The sequence below is a fragment of the Propithecus coquereli genome, unplaced genomic scaffold (assembly GCF_000956105.1).
Source record: "Propithecus coquereli isolate 6110/MARCELLA unplaced genomic scaffold, Pcoq_1.0 Scaffold147, whole genome shotgun sequence".
Lineage (NCBI taxonomy): Eukaryota > Metazoa > Chordata > Mammalia > Primates > Indriidae > Propithecus > Propithecus coquereli.
The window spans coordinates 1,999,986-2,018,334 of record NW_012139080.1 but is presented as its reverse complement, the minus strand read 5'-3'; positions in this window follow the sequence as shown (position 1 = coordinate 2,018,334).

Here is an 18,349-nt window from a genome sequence, read left to right as displayed (position 1 = left end):
TTTGTCATACCTTTGTCTAGCATGGTATCAGAGTAATGCTGACATCATAGCATGAGTTTGGAAGTATTTCCTCCTCTTCAATTTTTTGAAAAGTTGTTGTTAGTTTTTCTTTAAATGTGTGATAGATTTCGCCAGTGAAGACAGTAGGCACAGGACTTTTCTTTGTTGGCATATTTTTGATTACTGATTCAATTTCTTCACTAGTTAAAGGTCTACCCAGCTTTTGTAATTTCTTCATTATTTAGTCTTAGGAAGTTTTCTCTTTCTACAAATTTGTCCATTCATCTAGGTTATACAATTTGTCGGCATATAATTTCTTATTATCCTTTATATTTCTATAGAATTAGTAGTAATGCCTCTACTTTCATTTCTGATCTTGGTAATGTGAGTTTTCTTTTTTTTCTTAATTTAGCTAGAGGTTTGTGAATTTTGTTGATCTTTTAGAAGAGCCAAATTTTGATTTTATTGATTTTTTTCTTACTGTTTGTCTGTTTTATACTTTCTTTATCTCTTTCTTTGTTTTTATTATTTCCTTCTTTATGCTAGCTTTGGATTTAGATTGACTTTATTTTTCTAGTTCCTTAAGTTGTAAAGTTAGGTTATTGATTTGAGATCTCTTTTGGTTTTTAAATGTAAGCATATATAGCTAAAATTTTCCTCCATAGCACTACTTTCTTTCACTGTGTCCCATAGGTCTTAATATGCTGTGTTTTCATTTTCATTTATCTAGATAAATATTTTCTAATTTACCTTGTGATTTATTTTTTGACCCATTGGTTGCTTAAGAGTATGTTGTTTCATTTCCACAAATTAGTAAAATTTAAAATTTTCCTTTTGTTATTGATTTCTAACTTCATCCCATTGTGAATGGAGAAGATACTTTGTATGGTAGTTTTAAAAAATCTATTGTGACTTCATTTGTGGCCTAACATGTAGTCTATGCTAGAAAATGTCTCATGTGTATTTGAGAAGAATGTGTTTGCTGCTGTTGTTGGGTAGAGTGTTTTACATATGTCTGTTACATCTAGTTGGTTTATTCTGTTCTTCAAGTCCTCTGCTTCTTGACTTACCTTCTGTCTGGTTGTTCTATCCATTATTGATAGTGGGGGTATCGAAGTCTCCAACCATTATTGTGAAACAATTTCTTCCTTCAAACCTGTCAATTTTTGCTTTATATATTTTGATGGTTTGTTATTAGGTGCATAAATGTTTATATTTGTTTATGTCCTCTTCATGAATTAAGCCCATTATCATTATGAAATAAACTTCTGAAAATTCCTGATAATTTTTGCTTTATATATTTTGATGGTTTGTTATTAGGTGCATAAATGTTTATAATTATTATATATTCTTTCTGTATTGAACCTTTTATCAATATACAGTGTCCTTCTTTGTCCCTTATAACCCTTATAACCAATTTTGACTTAAGGTCTATTTTTAAGATGACTGGCCAGAAGAATTTCTAGCATGCCCCATCCACTTAGAAGAGCTACAACAATGTGTGGACAATCACACTTTGAATATTTTATCCAAGAGGGAACATGGGAGTTCAACAAAAAGCAAAAGGAAGCTTTAAAATCTAGGAAGGAGAAGAAAAACAGGCAGCCTGTGTATATGGGAACAGCCTGAAACTGGGAGTGAATCTACAATATCAGAGAGGGTGAGCGAGAGTCTGTGGTTCACTTTCCTACTGGGGAATCATAGAATACAGGCCATAGGAGACCACCTTGACCATCCCAAGTCCTGAATCTAACTTAGAGAGTGGCCAGCAGACTGTGAAAATGAACTGCTCCAGAAAGTGTTCCATTCCCTTCCTGAGGACTAAGTAGCTACCGTAAGATACCATTCTTGATCCTAGCTCTTAACAGACTCTACGTGGTTCTGTGAATCAGTGGCACTAGTCCTAGGCATTAGGGAAACTGAAGCTGCAGCTTGCTGAATTGTGGCTTGAGTGTGGGATGGGTTCCTACAACCAGGACTGAGAAGCAAGCTCATCTGGTATGAGCTCCAGATGCTGACACTAAGCACTGCCCCTGGGACCTAAGCAGCATGAGAGATGCCATAGAGGCTTGGTTTTGAGCCAAGAAGTGGCTCCTAAGGCCCAGGGAGTTATGGGTTAGGTGTAAACTACTGAGACTAACTGAAAAGCTGGGTTACTGTGATTGACAGGATGAAGGAAGGAGCCCCACTGGAACTGGGGTATGAGAGGGATGTAACTCCCCCTCTCTCTGGCCAAAGCTGGGGCTGCTGGGACCATGCCACTCCCACGTGGCAAGACCTCAGCTTAGCAGCAGTTGCCCCTCACTCAAGCATTTCACCAGGGGACTGAGGACTATCCTGTAGCCCATCATGGCTAGTACATGCACTCACCATTAGAGGGCCTGAGCACAGCTTGCCAGGCCCAGCTCTGCCCAGCTTTGCCATTCACCCCAGACAGAGTGCACAATTTAGGTTCCTGGGTGTTCCACAACCCAATGCAACACCTGGGATACCTGATAACTTCTCCCAGGGTACAGAAGTCAGGCATAATATCCTGCCACTACCATCTCAGCTGGCTTCTACCTGAAAATACCACCTACTGTCCTGGGGGCTAGACTGCCCGTCTCATTGAAACCATTGCCAACACAAGAGATGAGTGGTTAGATATGAGAAGAGCATCTTACCTCCACTGCTACTACCATCACTTGTCCCACTCCAGCCACCCAGGAGCTTGAGATTCTGCTAACCCACCCCTTATACCACTACTGCCACCAGTATGTAGGAAGGCCACCTGGAGGCCCAACAAATGGCCTACTTGCAACCACCAGCACAAGTGTCAGCATACACTGCCCCAGGTCACAAGGATAGACATGCTTAGCTTACCACAACTACCACTAAAACCTGAATATGGGCCCACTTGGCATTCCAGTCCCCAGCAAAACTTCACCACAGGCCCCCCCCCAAAAAAAACTGCATCGTAACACACTGAGGGAATCACCGATACTGCTAACACTATAGCCAAAGAAATCATACAGAGTCTTCATTACTGCATGTAACCAGAAGCAGTTCCAAAAGGACATACCCAACCAATATGATAGTCAAATCTTTGAGAATAAAGTACCCACCCAACAAAATAAGTTCAAAACTAAGAAGTGACTGTTATGCTAGATGTGCAGAAATTGACGTAAAGACACAGGAAACGTGAAAAAGCAAGGTAATGTGACACTTTCAAAGGAACGCAACAATTCTGCAGCAATAGGTCCTAAAGAAAAAGAAATCCTTGAAATCCCAGATAAAGAATTCAAAATATCGATTTTAAAGAAGCTCAATGATATGCAAGAGAAATATGAAAACCAATACAAAGAAATCAGACAATCAATTCAGGATATGAATGAGAAATAGATAGATATCATCCAAAAAATCAAACAAAAATTCTAGAACTGAAAATTTCATTAAAGGAAATACAAAATACATTCAAAGCTCCAACTCCAAGAATTTTAGAACTTAAAGACAGGTGTTTTGAAATAATCCAGTCAGACAAAAATAAAGGAAGAAGAATTTTTAAAAAACGAAAAAAGACTTCAAGACATTTGGGACTACATAAAGTGACCAAACTTATGAATTATTGGTATACCTGAGGGGGAAGAAAGATTAAAGAAAGATCAAAAGGATCAGGAAACCTGTTTAACAAAATAATAGATGAAAACTTCCCAAGTTTAGCAAGAGATTTCGATATCCAGATACAGGAGGGTCAGCAATCCTTAAGCAAATGGAATGCAAAAAGGAGTTCACCATGGCATATTATAATCAGACTGGCTAAAGTCAAAATGAAAGAACAAATTCTAAAATCAGCAAGAGAAAAGGAATCTCTTCAGCTATAATGGAAACTCTATCAGCCTTAAAGCGGACTTCTCAGCAGAAATCTCACAGACCAAAAGAGAATGGGATGATATACCCAAAGTGCTGAAAGAAGTAAAAAACAAAAACACAAACAAAAAACAAAAAAACTGCCTACCAAGAACTTTATATACAGCAATATTAAGCTTCATAAAGTCTTTTGCAGACATGAAAATGTTGAGAGAATTCATCACCACTAGACTAGCCCTACAAGAAATGTTCAAGGAGTCCATTCCACAAACTATTTACGTAGTTTCCAAAGTTCCTGTTGGTGTTCATTTCTAGTTTTATTCCATTGTAGTCTGAGAAAATACTTGATATAATTTCAATTTTTAAAAATTTTCTGAGACTTGTCTTATGGATTAACATTTGGTCTATTTGGAGAGTGTTCCATGTGCTAATGAAAAAAATTTGTATTCTGTAGTTGTTGAGTAGAATGTTCTGTAAATATCTGTTAAGTTCAATTTATATCTAATGTTTCTTTGTTGATTTTCTGTCTAGATAGTCTGTCTAATGCTGATAGTGGGCTGTTGAAGTGCCCACTATTATTATATTGCTCTCTCTCTCTCTTTAGATCTAGTAATATCTGTTTTTATGAATCTGGGTGTTCTAGTGTTGGTGCATATATATTTAGATTTGTTATATCCTCTTGTTAAATTGATCCCTTTATCATTATATAATAACTTTCTTTGTCTTTTTTTTTTACTGTTTTTGATTTAATGTTTGTTTTATCAAATATCAGTATAGCTATTCTTGTTTGCTTATGGTTTTTGTTAGCAACAAATTTTTTTCCACTGCTCTACTTTTAGTTTGTACGTGTCTTTAGAGGTAAGTTGAATTTCTCTTAAGCAGGATATAATTGTATCATGGTTTTTCTTTTTTATCCATCCAGCCAGTCTATATCTTTTAAGTGCAGCATTTAATCCATTTACATTCAAGTTAATATTGATATGTGAGATTTTGTTCCTGTCGTATTGTTAATTGTTTTCTAGTTGTTTTATGAATTCATTGTTTCTTTTTTTCTGTTTGTCTTTGGGGTGTGATGGAATTCTGTAGTCGTGCCATTTAATTCTTTTCTCTTCCTTCTTTGTTTGATTACTTTACCAGTGAGTTTTCTACTTTTATGTGTTTTCATGATGGTGAATATCAACTTGAAAGGATTAGGATTGTGGAGTTACAAACTGTTTTTACAATAACATTAGCTTTTATAATTGACTATATTTGCCTTTCATTTTGTATGTCCTAGTCTGTAATGTATGGCTTCCAAAAGGGTAAAAAGATAAAAAGGAAGGGGGGCAGTGACACTTTAAATTCCCCCAAAGTTGCTTCAGACAGAGGAGAGGTAGCTGCAGCAAGGGAGGTGTGTATGCAACGATGGCTGCCCACCCATGTTTCTGTACCTCCATGATCAGAAATAGCACTCGGTGAATAGAAAACATATTGGCAATGTTTAGAGGATAGGGTCCTTATTGTACACCCTGCTCTCACAAGCTGCATGCAAGCTGCTCCAGGAAAATGTGCAAGGCTCCCTGCCAGGGGTAGGGGCTGAGGGTTGGGCAATAGGGAGTGGGTATTTCCTGTTCATATAAGAGCTGAAATTGACCAAATTTAAGCCACAATATACTGCCCAAGCCTCCCCTGGAAGCTGAAAACTTCAGTAGATGCCAGAGTTCCAAAATAGTTACATCAGGCAGATTCTGCCAGCGTAATTGCTGTCGATGTGGGGAGACAGATCCCTGATGCTTTCTACTCTGCGGTCTTCCTGCAATCATCCTACATTAAAATAATTGTCAATTGATATAGTTTGGATGTTTGTTCCCTCCAAATCTCATGTTGAAATCTGATCCTCAGTGTTGGAGGTGGGGCTTCGTGGGAGGTGTTTGGGTCATGGACGCAGATTCCTCATGAATGGCTTGATGCCCTCCCTGATGTAATGAGTGAGTTCTCACTTTATTAGTTCACGTAAGAGCTAGTTGTTTAGAAGAGCCTGGCACCCCTTCCTCTCTCTCTGGCTCCTCATTCACCATGTGACAGACCTGCTACCCCTTCCCCTTCTACCTTAACTGGAAGCTTCCTGAGACCTCCACTGGAAGCAGATGCTGGTGCCATGCATCTTTTATGTCTGCAGAACCATGAGCCAAATAAACCTATTTTTAAAATAAATTACCCAGCCTCAGGTATGTCCTTTATAGCAATGCAAAATGGACTAATGCACCAGTGTTTAAAAATCTGGAGATATTAAAAAGAAATTTATATTTCCAACCTCTGCTAAAAAACTGGAAGATCTAGTGGGCTCTCATTCCCTCCTGGTAACAATTGGATGGAGCCGAATCATGGCTGCCTCTTAACCAAGGTGTGCTCTTTTCAGTTTGCTGTCACCATTACTCCCTAGTGATCTTTACCTCTATTTAGCACTGAACTTGTGTGGTCCACTGCACTCATTTGTACTACTCACCAGGCTCCTTTAAGGCTGTGGTCCCCAACCCCTGGGCTGCGGCTGGGTACCAGTCTGCAGCCTGTTAGGAACCAGGCTGCACATCACTGCCTGAGCTCTGCCTCCCCATTGCCCATAACCCCCATCCCCTGTCCATGGAAAAATTGTCTGCCATGAAACTTGGAACCAGGCCTCACAGCAGGAGGTGAGCAGTGGGCCAGCAAGCAAAGTGTCATCTGTATTTACAGCTGCTCCCCATCACTCGCATCATAGCCTGAGCTCTGCGCCGCGCCCCCATCCGTGGAAAAATTGTCTTCCATGAAACCGGTCCCTGGTGCCAAAAAGGTTGGGGACTACTGCTTTAAAGCATTTGATTTGGGGCCACCTGATTTGTAATACATGTCGATTCTGCTTTCAGAGTGATGGAATAATGTGGCAGACATTACCTGGACCTGAAAGAGAGGGTGTCTTTATTCTCACACCGGTTTGGCTAATTTTTGTACCTCTGTTTGCTCATCTGCAAAATGAGCTACTTAGATGGGATGAATCTGACCTTCCACAGCAACAATCTGTCTCATTGACTTCATGCCGTTAGAGACCTTGGATAGGTATCTTAACAAACACATCATAAATATTTTGGACCAAAACCATATATGCAGTTATTATGTGATCATTCCATTAGTCACATCACTGATAACTTGATGAGCTGTTGTCTTACCAGATTTTCTTTTTTGAATTGTTAATAAACTTGTTAGTTGTATATTTAATTTTATTTTATGTTCTAAGGAAAAAATCTGTCAAGCAGAAACAGGGCATTTGGCATTTGGAAGAAAATCTCTGAATCTAGCCTCTGCAGCTAGCTTTGGAACTGCAAAGCAACAGTCATTCAGTAGAAGTTTGTGTGAAACTGATATTTTCAGGCAAACAAGCTGTTTATGCAACGGTTATAATCGCAGGGAATTGATTCCTTTCTGGGAGATGATTAGGAACTCTTGTTGTGATGATTTTTGACAGCCTAGTTATAAGCAGTTGGTGATCTTTCAAAAATAAACTACTGTGTGTACCCACATGTGTCATAGCAAAAGAGCTGTTAGAGATTTATAAACTATTAATTATTAATATTTCTCTAATGGCTGGAGTTGCCTATTACATTTTTCCTCTGCCATTTAAACTGAAAATGGTCACTAGGTTTCTTAGTGTCAAAAATTATCAATTCCTTTAAAAATTCAATATCTTATTCTTCTTTAATTGCAAGATATTTGCCATATTTTCCAGAATATAAGATGTAAAGATGTGTTTGACATGGTTTTCTGAAGGAGAAAAAAATATTTTCCATGATCCAGAAAATAATTGATATTTACAACTTGAGAATGAGTTTTCTTATCATGGCTTGGTAGTCAATCAATTTTTCAGAGTGTGTGTAGTGTGTGAATGCATACATGTGTTGTGTGTGAGCTAAACAGACATATATTTAATAAAAGTAGCACACGATCATCTGGCTGTGGTAGAATGCACGTGAGTTCATTTTCTAAGTAATGGAAACTTATACATTTAAATGCCAAAATTTAGTACATACATTATTTATTTTCTAAAATGTGTTACACTTGATCTTAATTTCTTGAACTGAGATATTAATGCACAATTTTTACCCCTTTTTGTATTTCAGCATTTTCTTTAAGTGCAAAGTGTTTTAGTTCCCCAATAAACATTACCGTATTTTTGCTTTTGGTAAATTCTTAAATTTTTGTTTTTTATAATTATTTTTCTGACTTCTTCACTCAAGGTCTAAACTACTGTTTTTCTCCAGTGAGTATCAGCTATTGTTGGTCCCATTGCTCCTTACAATTTATTGTGTTTACTCTGCCATGGGCTGGGTTAGAATTTTGTGTAAAATAAGAGCAATCTTCCTTCTCTGAAAAAACGTATGAAGAGTTCTCTCAAAATTTTGAAAATTTTGGTTTTTAAAATACGTGTTTATGAGAAGATATGACTCATTATTACTATAGTTTGGTTGTGTTCCAGGTGATTGAGGTTAGACTATCTTTTTGTGCTTGAATTTGATTAATTAAAGATTCTATAATTACCGTTAAGAAGAATGTGTGTGTTAGCTGCAGTTAGGCACTTTGTCAAACACTGCCTTTGCCATACAGTCAGCTAAACACTCAATGTGAAGAGACATGTCCTGTTTTCAGTTATCAGGTGTCAGGCTGCATTGTTTGCCTGAAGGCTTATCCACAAAAAATAGTGCATGATCCAGTATTGAAAGTTTTACTTTAGGGCTGTTGGTAAACTAACTATTCAGAGCTTTGCATTATAACTGCCCACATTTCTGTTTATTTTGTATCAGAATCCTCGGAAATTCTGACTCATGGAAACATGGAAAAAACTGGACAATTAAACAGATGCCATATGGGGCATGGCTCTATGGAAATCACTGGGGGAATTTAAGCAGTAAATTAAAGTAGGACATGTCAATGCCCATTAGTCCTCCTTTGAAGGATTAGAAGATGATAAGAATCTGCAAGTAGCCATCCTGGTGCCCTTTCTTGAGGTGGTTACCTTGGTCCATGGAATGAATGGGCATGGAAGAGCTGCAGAAATGCAGAGATGGGCTGATCATTGGCATATTCTTCTTGCATTGTGGAGGCACAAATGCCTATCTGAGCTGTCCTATCTGCCAAGAAGGGAGACAGAGACTACAGGTGGCTATAGGGCAGATTCCTAGGGGGAAGGCCTTGCATATAGCAGGCAAGTAGATGACATTGGACCACTACCAGTAGATGTAGATCCAGGAGGATATAAGGGATTCTGAAAGGAATAGACGCTTACTCTGGACTGGGTGGTAGATGCAAATACTCAAAACACCATAAAAGAACAGGCACAAAATATACTGTAGCAATTTGGATTGCTGAGGTATATTACTTCAGACCAAGGGACACTTATGGACAAAGAGATATCACATCAAATGGATATATCATATTGTATGTCATTCTCAGGGTAGTGATTTGATAGAAAATTGGAAAAGACAATTGAAACTGTTTTTTGGTCTAATAGGAGGAGATAAAAGCATGAAAGTCTGGCTTACAAAACTTAGCAAGTGTGTGTTCACACTCAACGTGAGGGGAGCCAGGAAAGGGTCCACGCTAGATAAATTTCTCCACTTTTGTAGGAAATCTGAAAAATAGATGGTGGTGGGGGATGCTGGTATGACAATGCAATTCTTTCCCACACCCCCTTGACTTTCTTTCTTCCTACCTGGTACAGCCGTTATAGGACCAGGGCTGCAACTGTGAAAGTCAGACACAGGGATAATCCCTAAGCAAGAAACTGCAACTACATCTTTAAACATCTCTGGTAGAATTCTTCAAGGTCTGATGAAATGGATTGTGCCTTCACCCCATCTGGGAAAATTGGGGTCGACTGTGAATGCAACTGTATTTTCTAGTGGTCAAGATAGTCCACTGGTTCTGTATCTATGTAATGGCATCCTGTGAACGGGAGTGGACTGAGAGTAGACACTTGCTAGACTGATATTGCTGCCAGCAATCTGGACCAGCAAAGTGTGTAAACCTAATGTCGCTTCCAATTGTGGAAATGTTTGGGTTAACATCTATGACAAACTGCAAGGTGAAAAAATAGTAGCCGAGGCAGAGGAATGAATAAATGGATTATGTGTGAGGGACTCCAATATTATATTGGTACCTTGAGAGAGGCTCAAGGCAAAAGAATGTCTCTTAGCACAATTATACCAGACACTCAAAATGCTGAATTCATATAGTTGTCAAGACTACCCCTGCTTTCCGACCTTGACTAGATGGAATGGAAGCCTGCACCCCTGAATGGCATTGCTCTGGGAGACTTTTTGGTCATATGATATGATGATTAAGTAGGCCAATTGCTGAAGACTAAGTGGAATTCTAATAATTCGTGAATATCCTTGACTCTTATTTTTCCAGTTACAAAGGATACCATTTAGGAAGAAATTATTAGGAACTACTCCATACCAGATCATCAAACCATGTAATATACAACTTCCAGCAGACCAAATGCTATGTAGCTATAAACCTTGATAACCAAATGCTTAGAAAGGTCCATGGTTGTAATAGACAAAATATAGCAACTGCATGTTCAATGTGCTACAATGTGCTATGTACAAATACATATCACCCTTGTTTTTGTGGGAGGAAAACTATTAAACAGAATAAGAGAACGTGATGGATTTATGAAGAGAACGAAGTAGTAGGCTCTACATTTTGAGTCTTAATTCCCCAGGGAAACAGCCCTATACTGAGACAAGGAAGGTAATGGGAGACCTTATGGCATATTCAGAAAAAATTACATCCTGGTGTGATTACCACTCATCTAACCCTAGCATGAAAAATCCAACATTTGTTGGGTACAACATGTATCCTAACTCAACAACATGCATGGTGGATTAAACAACATTGGCCCACAAGAAACAAAAAGACTCTAGGAAGATAGGTGAGACATTGTGAGACAAGCTGTATGGACTCACTTTTAATGAGGAATCACCTTTTAGAGGAAAAAGGTTCATAAACCAGAATCAACAGATTAGAGAAAATTCTCTTCCAGGAGGAAGGCAAGGGATGGGAGCCAGCCTGGAAAGATGAGGTTTTAGTCGAGTGGGTTAGGATGACTCAACAAATTGGGATAATGTTAGAACCCAGCATTCAGAAAGGCTTGTACCCTGACACAAGGGCCTCTTGACTATTTTATTACACGTAAAGGCTGAAGTAGCTATGGGTCAATGTCCCTTCATCCTAGTTCCTGAGGCTCATGGGGCACACTTATGGAAATCTTATGCACCCAAATTTATAAAAGTTCTCTGGGGGCATGTGCAACTTACAATGACGCATTATGACTGCCCTGACTCCAAGAATGGATCAGATTAAGACATGGGCCATGAGGTATACTTTGATCTAATAATTTATGCTAACAATGTGTTGTGTGGTGAATGCCTATTTTCGGTCTGGGGCCTAGAGTCTGAGTAACTGAAGTCAGTCATGCAGGTGCTACATTCCCACATGACTGACTCCTCATAAAACTCCCAGACACCCAGGCTTGATGGGTTTTCCCAACTGGCAACGCTTTGCATGTGTTGTCACACATTATGGCTGGGGAGGGAGAGTAAGTGTGTGACTCCATTGGGAGAGGACATATGGAGGCTTGTGCTGTGCTTCTCCTAGACTTTTCCCTATGTGCCTTTTCCCTTTGCCGATTTTAACACGTATCTTTTCTCCGTAATAAACCATAACTGTAAGCAGAACAGCTTTTTTAAGTCCTTTGAGTTTTTCTAGCAAATCATCAAGCCCGAAGGTGATCTTGGGGACTTCTGATACAGTGAACTAAGTGTGGTTTTCTTTGTTAAAACCCATTTAGGATTTGCTGAACTTTTTGGATCCATAGGCTGATGGATTCACTAAGTGTTGGAAAATTTCAATAATTATTTCTTCGAAAAATTTTCCCAACTATTATTTTTCTTCTTCCTCTGGAGCTTTAAGCTCTATTTAAACATGTATTAGATTGCTTTAAATGTACCACAAGTTACTGATGAATTCTTTATATTTTTCTATCTTTTATTTATCATTTTTTTCTGATTGGATCATTTCTATGACTCTCTCCTTAATTAAGCTGGATCTCTCTTTTGTCTCCAATAGTTGTTTAGCCCCTCAAAAACTTTTCTCAAATATGATTTTTTTTCAAGTCTAGAATTTTAATTTTGAATAATTTCCATTTTTGTGCTGAAATTCTCCATTAGTTTATTCATTATATCCATCTTTTCTTTATGTCCATGGATATAAATATAATAATTGCTATAAAATCCTTGTCTGCTAATTCCAACTTCTAGTTCACTTCAGAATCTGTTTTTAGCAAATGTTTTTTTTCTTGATTATGGGTTACATTTTTACATTTTTCTCGTGTCTTGTAGTTTTTGATTATTTGCTGGACATTATAGATGATTGTTAAATAATGTTCTAGAAAGCATTTAATATCCTGGTAGCTCTATCTGATTATATTGAGGTTTAGGTTTTATTGGGATGAATCCAAAGTAGCCTATTTTAGATTCTGGCCTTATTCCCCAAGACATGGGCTTTTTGGAGTCTTTATACTCTTGCTGTGCCAGAACTCTGTTATCACCCTATGCAGTGCAACTTCCAATATTTCTACTTTTTTTCTTAATCTTGCAGTTATTTTCTTCTTCTAGGCTTCACTGAATCAGTTTTTGCAAATATACAGCACACACCCTTGGCCCAGGGACTTACAACCACGTGAAGCCTGCTTCTGTACAGTTCTCTCCTCTCTGATACTTATCCCTCAAGTTTCAGATACTATAGCAGTCTTGAGGTCTGATTTCTGCTTCCTAAGTTGAAGAGGACCACCATGTTCTCCCTGGACCACACTTTATATTTTATCTTTGTTCCAGCACATACCCTCCACCTACTCCTGCCATTTCTGTCTTATCCATCTCTCAAAGCATAGCAGAAGGCTACCAGTTTCATTATGCCTTGTCTAATTATGTCAGCCGGAAGAGGTTAGTCTTCCCTCTGTGTTTATCTTGTGCCATTCCTGTCATGTGGGTGATGTATTATCTGGCATGGCAATTTCTTGTGTACGTATTTTCACTTCTCTACTAGTTTATAACTTTCTTGTGGAAAAGGAATTTTTTTCTATACTGTTTTTTTCTTACCAGTGCCTATTCTAAGATTTGCCCATAATAGGTGCTAAGTAATGTTTTTTGGTAAATAAGTAAATAAATAAACAATATGCTTCTTGAATGGCAGGATTCAGGCATAGCTGGGGGAATACACTGACTTTTCATATCATCTTCGTGTAGTGTGTGCAGGAAGAACTTATCCGTCAGCACCCTCATAGTCCCAATGCTTGTATCAGTTGCTTTTGATGATGTTCATGTTATATGCAGCCAAGGGACATTTTCTATCAAGTTTCAGGCCTCGGACTGTCTTCCAGACTACATGCTTGACTGTCTCCTTATTGCAAGGCAACTAGAGAAATTAAAACTCTCTGTTCTCTGCATTGGCCAGATTTTGTTATCTCAAAAGTTTTATTTTAAAAATTTCTGTATTATCTTTTGTTGGAGATGCTGTGAAGAAAGATTATGATATGATATGATATATAATGTATATGTGTATATATACACACACACATATATAGAGAGAGAGAGAAAGAGAGAGAACAGAATATGAACTCAGAATTTCTATCTTTATGTTCCATCCTTGCTATTTGCCAGCTAAGAAAAATGAAATAAGTCACATAAGCCCTCTTATGACCTATAAAATGGAGATTTATGGATTCTTTCCAAGAATTAAATAAGAAATAAGTGCTTTTAAATCTAACTCATGAAGTACCATTCAAACACTATTAATTATTATCATTATCAGGAGTGGTCTTCATGGGAAAAATGAAAGTCACTCTGAAATAAAATTCTTTTGTCTTATTTCAATATCAGAATTGCCTGTATCCACTTCTCATTGAATAAAAGTGTACAAACATGGGGCAATACGCTTCCCAAAATGGAAGATAAGGGAAAAAAATCCAAATCACAGGGTAAAAATTACAAACTTACTTAAAGTAAAAAGTACCACTCAATTCCAAATATAATAAATTATTTATGATTTATTTTTTAACAGACTCAGGAAGTTTTCTGTTTATAATTACCTTGATTTTTGTATATTATCTCCCTTAGGTGGATTCAGATAGCTTTACTATCTCTATATCCTTTGTTGTACACTCACTGAAGTTGCCTGGCAGTGGAAAATGTCATGATTTTTAGTTTTCTACTCTAGCATAAACTGAGCAAGCAATACGAAAACATTTTCACATGACATGTTGCTTTTTTTTGTTTGTTTGAGCATCAGGCCGTGGTTAGAAATTTTTGAAGCTTATAAAGTCATTATGTATTAGCACAAAAATTAATACCTAAGTAAATGCATAATTACAAACTGACAAGAAGATTAATTTTATTTTGTGTGGTGTTTGAGAGTCATCATGATATCTATCTTTCCACCATCACTCCCACAATATTCCTGTTCCTTGAACTTCAGTCGTGTAATTCCACACATTTGCTACATCAGTGTTTTTGTTGTTGTTGTTCATGACATTCCCTGTGCCTGAAATATTCTGTTTTCCACGTACACAAACCAAACTCATCTGTCATGGCTCATCTCAATTGTAACATTTGTGGATTATTTCTATCACAATTAGTGGGTCTAGAATCAGCTTATCTGAGTTCAAATTCTGAATGTACCATTTATTGAATCTATGACTTTGGGAAACTTACCCTCTGTGGTCTCAGTGTTCTATGAGTAAAATGGAGATATTATTAGCATCTACTTCATAGAGTATATTTGAGGATTAAAGGTAATAATACCCAGGAGGCACTTCAGATGCCTAGCCACAGAAAATATGTAATAAATTTTAACTGTCCTTTCTCCAAGTCAGAGTAATCATTCCTTTTTTGGTGTGCTCATGGCAATTTCCATCTATTTCAGTCATAGAACTTATTTTATTCTGTTTTATGTTAGAATGACATTATACCCTAAATTCCTTGTGGGTGAGATTATGTTTAACTTTTTCCTTGTGTTCTCCCAGCAGCTAACATACTGCTCTGAACATAGGTTATCACATTAATGAGTGGGGTTTTCTTTTAAAGGAAATGGTAAATAAAATTAGAAGTGACACCTTGGATAATATGCTGATTTTAACTAAATTGTTACAACTTACAATTTAGTTTGGCATCATAATATTAGCAAATGGAAGCAAAAGAGCCATTAGAGGAAATTTCAATCCCTTCCTTCTTTCAGTGTCTCTTAGCCAACTTTGGCCTGAGATATATCAATCCTATGTATTTGTATCAAATCATACATAAAACAGTATGAACTGAATCTTGAATTAATACTCTTGAGTTTGTTTTAAATATACCTGAATGCAGATGTATAATTTTCTAGTTATTATTAGCAGTTGCTGTTGCAATTTCCCCTATGTTAAAAATAGACACACTGAGGCTTTTGGCATGAAACAGTAACAATGGCCATATTTACCAGCCCACCTTAAACAAAGGAAAACAAGAAAAATATATAAAACAATAATTTACATAGTTTGGAAAACAAGCAACACAAATCGGTGATACTGGAGAGGAGTAAAACAAATGAAGTGAGCCCTATGACTGCCCCACCTTACTGCTTGAAGAGAGTTTTCAGTCCATAGTGCTACAACGCAGAACCCCAACAGAGCCCAACAGCTTGCTAAATTGAAAAGTCAGAGTTGGGAAATTTCAGAGGATGGGTGGTTAGAATTTGGGGCCAGAAAATAGATGCCTAGTGAAACAGCCCTAGAGCACTGGAGAGGGGTTCTCTCCAGTCTTTGACTGAGTATTGATCAGTGCATGCACGGGAGGAAACTGCTCAAGTTTGGGGAAAGAAAAACTAGAAACAAGATGGTGGAACAAAGCCAGAGCTCACACAGGGCTAAAAACAGTTTTTATTCCACAAGTAGAAAAACCTTATTAATATAGATTTCATCATGTAGACTCACCAGAAGGATATTTCCTCAATAGTGGAGTCAAATTCTCCCTGGACTAAAAGCTGCTCTGGACTCAATTTAAAAAAGCTTAAAAGCAACCTTAAAAATGATCAAATTTGATTTCATAATTTGATTTCATGATCAAAAATCACACATTTGATTTCATGACCAAATGATTTGAAATAGCTTAACTTAAATTTCAGAGCAAAGACCAATAAGATTTAAATAAATACAACAAAATCCAGTACTAGTAACATAAAATTCACAGTGCTAACCATTCAATGAAAGATTTCTAGACATTCAAAGAAGCAGGAAAATAGCCAGTATAAAAAGTCTCAGGATTGACAGAGATAGAATTAGCAGATAAGAACTTAAAAAGAGTTATCATAAATAGAATCCATATTTTAGACATAAAAGAAAACCTCAAAATGAGGAGAAGAGAAATGGAAGATACATAAAAGGTCCAGATAAAACTTCTGGGGATGAAAAATACAAGATCCAAAACAACAACAAAAAAATGCACTAAATGGGATTAACAGTAGATTACACACTGCAAAAGTGTATAAACTTGAAAACAGCAACAAAACAAAACAAAAAGCACAAAAATCCAAAGTGAAGCATAGAAAGAAAAATATTTGAAAAGGAAAAAAACATATCAATAAGTTGTAGAACAATATGAAGGATCCTAATGTATGTTTAATTAGATTATGAGAAAGAGTGAAGAAAGAAGAGAGGACAGAAAAAATATTTGGAAAAATAATGCTAAGACTTTTTTTCCAAATTTGTTTGAAACTATAGATTAACAGTCCACTAAAACAATACATATGAAGTAAGCCATGCTAAGGCACGTTGTACTCAAATTTCTGTAAACCAGTCATAAAGAGAAAAATTTAAAAGCAGCCAGAGAGAAAAAGCATATTACGTATAGATGATAATCTATGAGAGCAATGACATCAGATTTCCTTTAAGTAACCATGCAAGTCAGAAGATAATGGAGCAGCATAGTTAAAGTACTGAAAGAAAAAGAAATGAAGACCTAGAATTCTATACCCAGCAAACATAGCTTTTAAAATGAAATAAAATAAGGACTTTTCCAGACTAATAATAGCTGGGAGGACTTATTGTCAGCAGATATGCACAGTAAAAACACATTGAAGGAAGTTTTCCAGATATAAGGAAAATGATACTATATGGAAATTTAGAGTCAAACCAAAGAATGAAGGGAACTTGAAATAATAAATAAGAGCATAAATATAAAAGCCTCTTACCTGAATTGTTTTAAAGCTTATTAAAAGATAATTTAGTGTTTAAAGCAGAAATAATAACAATGTGGGGGGCTGTAAGACACATAGAGATAAAATGTCTGACCATAATACTGCAAAGGAAGGAAGTAGGGTAATAAAAGTACACTGTTGTAAAGTGATATAGTATAATATTTGAAGACAAACATTTTGTAAATCTGAGAAAATCATTTTAAAAATACCAAAACATGAAGCATTACTAATAAGATAATAATAAAGGTAAACGGAAAAATAAAAACTACACAGTTGATTCCAAAAAAGGTAGGGAAAATTTTAAAAAAGAACAAAGAATAGATGGAACAAAGAAAAAATAATAGCAAGATGATGGACTTAATCTCAGCCATATTAATAATCACATTACTTATAAATGCTCTAAATACACTAAAGAAAAGACAGAAATTGCCATATAAAAGTAATATTCTCCTATATGCTGTCTAAATGACACCTCAGTTTTAAAAAGATCCAGAGAGGATCAAAGTAAAAAAAAAGTGGTAGAAGACAGTCTATGCAAATACTAGTCAAATAAAAGTTAGACTGGCTATATTTGTAGCGTATTTCAGAGCAAAGAATGACTAGAGATAAAGAGAGACATTGCATATTGTAACCAATAACAGGGTTTCAGAATACATGAAATAAAAACTAAGAGAACTGAAAGGAAAAATAAACTGAAAGGATAAATATCTGACAAATGCACAATTATTCTTGAGGATTTCAACATGTCCCTTTTAGTAATTGAGTTACCAAGCACAAAGAAAATCTATAAAGAGAGAGAAAACTTGAACAACACCGTCGACTATCATGACCTAATTGGCATTTAAATAACATTCTGCTTAAAAATAACAAAAATAAATATTCTTTTCAAGTGGAACATTTATCAAAATTTAAAATACTCTAAACCATAAAACAAGACACAATAAAGACATGGATTGAAATCATACAAAATACATTCTCATGTTAAAACAAAAATAAATTAGAAATAAAATGAGAGCTATCTAGAAAATCTCAAATACTTGAAATTAAATAATCCACTTCTAAATACCCCATGGATCTAAGATAGACTTATCAGAGAAATAAGAAAATATTTGAACTTATTAGAAATATAAACACAGTATGTCAAAATTTGTGGGATATCACTAAAGCAGTGCTTGGAGGAAAATTTATATCATTGATTTATTAT